This window comes from Leucoraja erinacea, chromosome 28 (assembly GCF_028641065.1).
Source record: "Leucoraja erinacea ecotype New England chromosome 28, Leri_hhj_1, whole genome shotgun sequence".
NCBI classification, from domain to species: domain Eukaryota; kingdom Metazoa; phylum Chordata; class Chondrichthyes; order Rajiformes; family Rajidae; genus Leucoraja; species Leucoraja erinaceus.
Window position 1 is genome coordinate 1,128,261 of NC_073404.1, and position 8,412 is coordinate 1,136,672.

The following is an 8,412-nucleotide window of genomic DNA, read 5'->3' on the forward strand; positions in this document are numbered from 1 at the left end:
AAGAAGGGTTCCGACCCAAAATATTACCTATTCATTTTCTCCAGAGATGCTGCCTGACCTGCTGAGTTAGTCCAGCATTTTGTGGCTTCATAGGAATTCTTAAAATTTGGGTTCCAAAGGGTTAGTAACACAGACTTTGACATGTCCTCCAGATCAAAGGAAGTTTAAAAGTACGGACATGTTTCCTTATGGCTGGGAAACTTGGACCAACTAAATAAACAACCTCAAGAATATCCCACTTAACTCTGAGTGAAAATGTTGTCCATCAGGTTCATGTTAACTCTTGCCTCTCTCTCCTTAAACATACGTCCTCATATTTTTGATTCCCTACCCTGTGAAAAGGACTGTGCATTCACCCTGTCCAAGCCCCTCATGGAGAGAAACTAATTACAATCATTAATGTATATTGTAAATAGCTGCGGTCCCAGCACCGAGCCTTGCAGTACCCTACTAGACACTTCCTCCTCGATACACATCAGCACAGAGGCACCTCAGGGCTGCGTGTTTATTAGTCTTCTGCTCTATTCACTATATACCCATACAGGTGCAACTGGACACAGTTCCAACCCCATCGTTCAATTTGCTAACAACACCACACTGTTGGACGAATTGCAGATGATGATGAATCAAAGTATAGGAGGGAGATCGATCGTCTGATTGAATGTCTGCCAGAACAATAACCTTGCTCTCAACCTTGTCGTTTTTCAATCTGAAGAAGGATGCTGACCCAAAATGTCACCTATTCTTTTTTTCCCTCAGAGATGCAGCCGGTCCTGCTGAGTTATTTCAACATTCTGTGTCTATCATCCTTGCTCTCAATGTCAGTTAGACTAAGGAGCTGATTGTTGACTTTAGCAGAGGAAGGCTGTGGATCCACTAATCTGTCTTCATCAACAGGGCAGGGGTGGGGAGAATCAATAGCTACAAGTTTCTAGGCATGGATATCTCTGAAGATCTGTCCTGGACCCAGCACATTGATGGAATCATAAACAAAGCCCATCAATGTGTCTACTTCCTGAGAAGGTTGAGGAGATTCAGTATGTCATAGAGTCAAGTATCATACAGCACTGGCTAAACTCGTCCATACCAACCAAGATCCCCCATTTAAGCTAGTGGCCTTTGCCCACGTTTGGCCCTAATCCTTCCAAACCTTTCCTATCCATGTACCTGTGTAATGAAATACTGTTATAGAATCTCTGGATGAATAGCGTCTGACCTTCTACAGGCATATGGTAGACGGCATATTGACTTGTTACATCACCGCCTGGTTCAACAAGTTGAACGCCCAGGAACAAAGGAGATTACAGAATGTAGACACTGCCCAGTCCATCAGTTACAGACCTCCCCACCATCGAAAGGATCTATAAAAAGGCAGCCAGGATCAGAGACCCCACACCACCCTGGCCATGCTGTCATTTCACTCCTGCCATTGGGAAGAAGGTATAAGAGTCTGAAAACTGACCTCCAGGTTCAGGAACAGCTTCTCCCCGATATAACCATCAGGCTATTAAATACTACAAACAGCAACTAAACTATGAGTGTCCTGGTTTCACTAGGGACTTCAGGCTTTTGTTTTGCACTGATATTGGGTTCTTTTCATTAAATTAATTTTTATTTGTTTATTGTGTGATCTATGAGTACTGTGTTTACAGTGTTGTAATGCTGCTGCAAGATAGAATTTCATTGTCCCGTTTTGGTACAAATGACAATTAAACACTTGATTATATTTCGAGGGCAGGCAGTGGAAAAGCCCACTGACGTATTGGCTGAGCCCTCTCTGCATGTCCTAGTATTGAACCTTCAGTGAGAGGAAGGGGACCCCTGGTCTGGTAAAGAGAGAGGAACTCACAAACCCTGTGGAGACAGCAGAGGTCGTCCTCTTCCTTTGGCCATCTCGGTCAGCACGGGTCTCTCTCCGTACACAAGGATGGGTATCGCATGCCAGAAGCCTCCTACACACATTGAATCGGCATCATCATGAGGTCACCTCCTGCGAAGCATTGAGAGACAGAATCAGTCCGCTATCATTAACACAGTCATCTGCTGGAGCATTGTTGATGTGTATTATTGTCACGTGTACCCAGGCTTTGTTTTGCATGCTACCCCATCAGACCAAGGCAACACTGTGCAACTGGTAGAGCCATTCCTGACTACGGGTGCTGTCCATGTGCAGTTTGCATGCTCCCCCTGTGACCATGTGGGTTTTCTCTGGGAGCTCCTGTTTCCACCCACATCCCCAAAACATGCAGGTTTGTAGGTCAACTGGCCTCTGTAAATTGCCCCTGGTGTGTAGGGAGTGGATGAGAATGAGGGATAACATAGAACTAGTTTGAACGGGCGATCAAAGGTCGGTGTGGATTCAGTGGACCGAATCCACTGTTTCCATAATGTGTCCTTCAAACATAAAGATCAAACAATACTAAACGGAAATACAAATCAACTCGGGTACAACTGGTTGAGCAAAGGAGAAGATAAATAGTGCAGTATATAGTTCTCAGCATTGTGGTGCAGACAAAGGCCAATGTCCACAATGGGGTAGAAGTGAATCGGACACTACCCTAGCTTATGAGAGGACCGTTCAGAAGAAGCTGTTCACACATTAGGTGGTGCATGCTTTCAAGCTTCTGTATCTTCTACCGGACAGGAGGAGGAATGAGGAGGGTGGGTCAAGTCTTTGATTATTGTTTAAGAAGGAACTACAGATATTGGAAAATCAAAGGTAGACAAAAGCACTGGAGAAACTCAGCAGGTGCAGCAGCATCTATGGAGCGAAGGAAATAGGCAACGTTTCAGGCCAAAACCCTTCTTCAGACTGATGGAGCGTGGTGGGGAGGGCGATGAGAAGGAAGAAAAAAGGAAGAGGAGGAGCCCGAGGGCTGAGAAGGGGAGGAGACAGCAAGGGCTACCAGAGATTGGAGAATTCAATGTTTATGCCGATAGGGTGCAGACTGCCCAAGCGGAATATGAGGCGCTGCTCCTCCAATTTCCGGTGATGCTCACTCTGGCCATGGATGAGGCCCAGGACAAAGAGGTCGGATTCGGAATGGGAGGGGGAGTTGAAGTGCTGAGCCACCGGGAGGTCAGGTTGGTTAATGCGGACCGAGCAGAGGTGTTTGGCGAAACGATCGTCAAGCCTACGTTTGGTCTCACCGATGTAGAGCAGCTGACATCTAGAGCAGCGGATGCAATTGATGAGGTTGGAGGAGATGCAGGTGAACCTCTGTCGCACCTGGAACGACTGCTTGGGTCCTCGAATGGAGTCGAGGGGGGAGGTAAAGCGACAAGTGTAGCATCTCTTGCGGTTGCAAGGGAAAGTGCCTGGGGAGGGGGTGGTGCGGGAGGGAAGGGAAGAATTGACAAGGGAGTTACGGAGGGAGCGGTCTTTGCAGAAAACAGACAGGTGGGGAGATGGGAAGATGTGGCGAGTGGTGGGGTCACGTTGGAGGTGGCGAAAATGACGGAGGATTATTTGTTGTGTGTGACGGCTGGTGGGGTGAAAGGTGAGGACTAGGGGGACTCTGCCCTTGTTACGAGTGGGGGGATGGGGAAAGAGAGCAGTGTTACGGGGGTATGGAAGAGACCCGGGTGCGAGCCTCATCTATAGTAGGGGAGGGGAACCCCCGTTCCCTGAAGAATTAGGACATTTCCGATGCCCTGGTGTGGAACACCTCATCCTGGGAGCAGATGCGGCGTAGACGGAGGAATTGGGAGTAGGGGATGGAGTCCTTACAGGAAGCAGAGTGGGAAGAAGAGTAGTCTAGATAGCCATGGGAGTCAGTGGGTTTATAGTGGATGTCGGGCAGAAGTCTATCACCTGCGATGGAGATAGTGAGGTCAAGAAATGGTAGGGAAGTGTCGGAAATGGTCCAGGTATATTTGAGTGCCGGATGGAAGTTACTGATGAAGTGGATAAAGTCAGTCAGTTGTGTGTGTGTGGGTACAGAAGGTAGCACCAAAGCAATTGTCGATGTAGCGGAGGTAGAGGTCGGGGATGGGGCCTTGGTACGCCTCGAACAAGGATTGTTCGACGTACCCGACAAAGAGGCAGGCATAGCTGGGGCCCATAGCTACGCTTTGTATTTGGAGGAAATGGGAGGAGTCAAACGAGAAGTTATTGAGGGTAAGGACCAACTCCGCTAGGTGGAAGAGAGTATCAGTAGACGGGTATAGGTTGATTCTCTGGTCGAGGAAGAACCGGAGGGCTTTGAGACCATCCTGGTGGGGGATGGAGGTGTAGAGTGACTGGACGTCCATGGTGAAGATGAGAGGATGGGGGCCTAGAGAATGGATTGCCCGGAGACGACGGAGAGTGTCTGAGGTGTCTTGAACATAGGTAGGGAGGGATTTAACCAGAGGGGATAGGATGGAGTCAAGGTATGTGGAATTAAGTTTGGTTGGGCACGAACAGGCAGAGACGATGGGTCTACCAGTACAGTCAGGTTTGTGGATTTTGGGGAGAAGGTAAAATTGGGCCGTGCGGGGCTGGGGAACGATGAGGTTGGAGGCTCAGGGGGGGGGGGGGGGGGGGGGGGGGGGGGGGGGGGGGGGGGCCAGAGTGGATGAAGTCAGTGATGGTGCAAGAGATAGGGGCCTGGTGCTTGTCAGTGGGGTCATGGCTCAGGGGTAAGTAGGAGGAGGTGTCCGAGAGTTGGCGCATGGCCTCAGCTTTGTAGAGATCGAACCGCCAGACTACCACGGCACCTCCTTTGTCGGCGGGGTTGATAACCCAGTCTGGGTTGTTGCGGAGTGAGTCAATGGCTGTGCGTTCAGGGGGGGGAGAGATTGGAGTGAGACATGGGAGTGGAGGTTGAGGTGGTTGAGGTCCCGCCGGCAGTTTTGAATAAAAAGTTCTAAAGCCGGAAGTTCCCGTCTCCAACGAACCCCCTCCTCGTGGACCCCCCCCCCCCCCCATGGCCTTCAGGCTTTAGAACTGAACCAACTTTGAACAGAATCACCACAACCAATAAGTGTGCTGAGGATACGGAATTACTCAGCCGCCCCCTCCCCTAATGTGACCCTAAGTGTCCCCACCGGGTTAGTGACCTCCCTGTGGTGGTCAGGCATGGGACAAATCAGCCACTCCCTCTCCAGAAGTTTCAGGACATCAGTACTTCCACAAATGCAGAATCAGAACACTCGACAATATTCACTTCCTCATCTGCGATGTGCACACTTTCTCCCCCGCAGATCATTACTACTGCTGCAGATAGAGCACCCTCCTTGGTTTTAGTTTCGAGATACAGAGCAGAAACAGGACCTTCGGCCCATTGAGTCCATGCCAACCAGTGATCCCTGCACACTAACACTATCCTACACACACTATGGACAATTTACAATCTTACCGAAGCCAATTAACCTATAAACCAGTACATCTTTGGAGTGTGGGAGGAAACTGGAGCACCCAGAGAAAATCCATGCTGGCACGGGGAGAACGTACAAACTCCACAGAGACAGCACCCGTCGTCAGGATCAAATCCGGGTCTCTGGCGCTGTAAGGCATCAACTCTACCGCTGCACCACCGTGTCTCCCGTCTCACTCCCATCCCGCTTCCCCAGCTGGGACTTTGCAGCAATTTAGTATAAACCAGCATCTGCAGTTCACAGATTGCTGATTCTATGATGCTGGTCAGAACCTACTGCCCACACAGGTTCTCACCAAAGGCCTTGGACAAATCCAGTGGCCACTCCTTCCTCCAGTTACCTATCCTCTACCATGTCACCCACAGCTGGATTTGCTGCTGCTGAACCTGTACTAGGTCATCCCTGGCTTGGCACGGCAGAGCCCACTGAACAAGAAGGTGAAGGAAGTCAGAAACAGGGGGAATTGCAGCACATGGAGAAGGGGGAATATACTGATGGACTGAGAACAGAGGATAAATAGATATCCAGGGGACAGGCGGCCACTAGTCACAAAGAATAGAGCTCAGTGCTGAAAGACGTCAAAATGTGAGATCTCCAGTGTGCAGATGACACAAGGCTGGAGGAGAGGGAGCGAGGACCGGGTTGGGGGTTGGGGACACCGGGGCTGACGGGCGGGGAAGGTCGTAGGCAGTTGGGAGGGAGGACAGGGTTCGGGGCAGATGGAGGAGTCTGGGGCGGAGGATATGATCGGTGTTGGTGGACCAGGAGGGAGGATGTGAATGGAGGGAGGGGGTCCCGGCTGGGCCGGGGACAAGACACAGCCATCCCAGGATAGCCAGCCTCCCGCCGAGTAACCGCTCTCCTGTGCAGCCGCTGCCCGACTGTCAGGTGGAGGAGGAGGCGCTTGAAGGAGCATCTATCTCACAGCGATGGGGGAATTCGCCCCGTTTGTCCCGCAACCACCACAACCTGCCGCCGGTTGGAGCATTAAAATCAGCGGCAGGTTTGCGGGGAATCAGCGCCGCTCCCGGACTGGATGTAGAAACCCTCGCCCATGATCCGCTTCACACAGACACGCAAACCCTCACAGGCGGCAGTCGCCGTTACCGGAGCCTTCGAGACAAACCCATGTCGACGATGCGAAATGAGAATCAAAGCCGCCCCCCCCCCCCCCCCATCTACTCCTCTCCCCCCCCCCCCCCCCCCCCCCCCCTCCTCACCCCCGCGCCGTTATCGCTTCCATTTTACCCGCCCCAGATGTGGACAGCGGCCTCCGCCAGCTGTTCGGGGTGAATCTGACAGCTGTTGCCCCCCCCCCCCCCCCCCCCCACCCCCCCCCCACCGGCCTCTCTCCCCCGGCCGCCGCCGCCTCACTTCTTCCCTCACAGTCGGTGGATCCACCGCCCGTCGCCAGTTACCCGCCGCTGCGCTGCTGCTGCTGCTGCTGCTGCTGCTGCCCGGCCGGGAGCCGTCGCCACTGGGCTGTACCCCCACCCGCCCCCGGGGGCCGCCCCCATCCCCATCTCCATCTCCATCCCCGCCCAGAGCGCGGCCTCCTCCTCCAGCCCCGCCCCCTGACAACCGAGGAGGGGGCGGGCTCTCGGCGGCCCTGATGGACGTTCGGGACGACCAATGATCATGGAGCCCTGGAGATGGACGTGCGGGCTGCCCAATGGCCAGCGAGCGCTGGGATGATCCGGGGGGCAATGGGCGGGCACCGCCTCCGCCCCGGGACCCTGCAAGGCCCGCCCTTCTTGGCCCCAACCTCCGCCCCGGGACCCTCCCCCCAGCAGCCTCCGCCCCAGGACCCACAACCTCCGCCCCCCTCCGGGACCCACACCCTCCGCCCCACAGCCTCCGCCCCGGGACCCTCCGGACCCACAACCTCCGCCCCACCTCCGCCCCAGGACCCACCCTCCGCCCCAGGACCCACAGGACCCACAACCTCCGCCCCAGGACCCACAACCTCCGCCCCGGGACCCTCCGCCCCAGGACCCACAGCCTCCGCCCCAGGCCCCGGGACCCTCCGCCCCAGGCCCCAGGACCCACAGCCTCCGCCCCAGGACCCACAGCCTCCGCCCCAGGACCCACAGCCTCCGCCCCAGGACCCACAGCCGCCCCAGGACCCACAGCCTCCGCCCCACCCACAACCTCCGCCCCAGGACAACCTCCGCCCCACCCACAGCCTCCGCCCCAGGACCCACAACCTCCGCCCCAGGACCCACAGCCTCCGCCCCGGGACCCGGAGCAGCTCCGGCACAGACGCCTGCATTTACGGGGAATGTTTCATGGCCCCAACCCGTCACCACGCAGTTTGCACCGATTCAATGCTCTGTAAACGCCGTTCATATTGTTTGCAAATAGCAGCCGAGGTGCACGCAGCAAGCGCTGCCATCACATCAACAGGGATGTACCACAGCTCCTCATTCTCTCAAGCGGCGCTGCAACATCCTGTACATCACCTAGAGAGAAAGGAGGAGGCGGGGATTTTGAATTGTTCATCTCCCACCTGGAGAGCAGAAGGCCACGGGTCAACAGCTGGCTTGGCGGATAAACTGGTCCCAGTTCCCTCCATCATCTGACATCTCCGATGTCCGGCGACCGAGAGCTGTTTCAGGGGAGGGGTCCATCCTATTGACCGAGTGCTCTCTCCTCGCTCCTCCCACCACTCCGACCCGGGACTGAACCAAGTCACTTTTCATTGAATTTTCATTGCTTGGCCTTTTTTTAAATAGATGCAGCATGGAAACGGGTCTTTCGTCCCACCAAGCCCACACGGATGAGAACGTGGGACAACACACAGTGCGCTCCATAATGTTTGGGACAAAGACCCATCATTTATTTATTTGCCTCTGCACTCCACAATTTGAGATTTGTAATAGAAAATCACATGTGGGTAAAGTGCACATTGTCAGATTTTATTAAAGGGTATTTTTATGCATTTTGGTTTCACCATGTAGAAATTACATGTGTTTATACATGGTCCCCCCATTTCATGGCACCATAATGTTTGGGACACATGGCTTCACAGGTGTTTGCAATTGCTCAGGT

At 53.8% G+C, this 8,412-nt stretch overlaps 1 protein-coding gene across 4 annotated transcripts in view; it reads right to left on the bottom strand.

Moving 5' to 3' along the window:
• LOC129710497 (SH2B adapter protein 2) overlaps window positions 1–8,004 on the bottom strand; it is an 89,053-nt gene extending 81,049 nt beyond the window's left edge. The window contains exons 1-2 of one of the 4 annotated variants that reach the window (XR_008725685.1): window positions 7,871–8,004; window positions 1,850–1,990 (exon numbers count right to left, since the gene is read on the bottom strand). The gene's annotated coding sequence lies outside the window, so the exon portion shown is untranslated. Of the gene's footprint in view, window positions 1–1,849; window positions 1,991–6,747; window positions 6,852–7,870 lie in introns of those variants that run through there. The other 3 variants (XM_055657456.1, XM_055657455.1, XM_055657457.1) reach the window with 3 other exon arrangements.
• Between the last annotated feature and the right edge of the window lie 408 nt (window positions 8,005–8,412).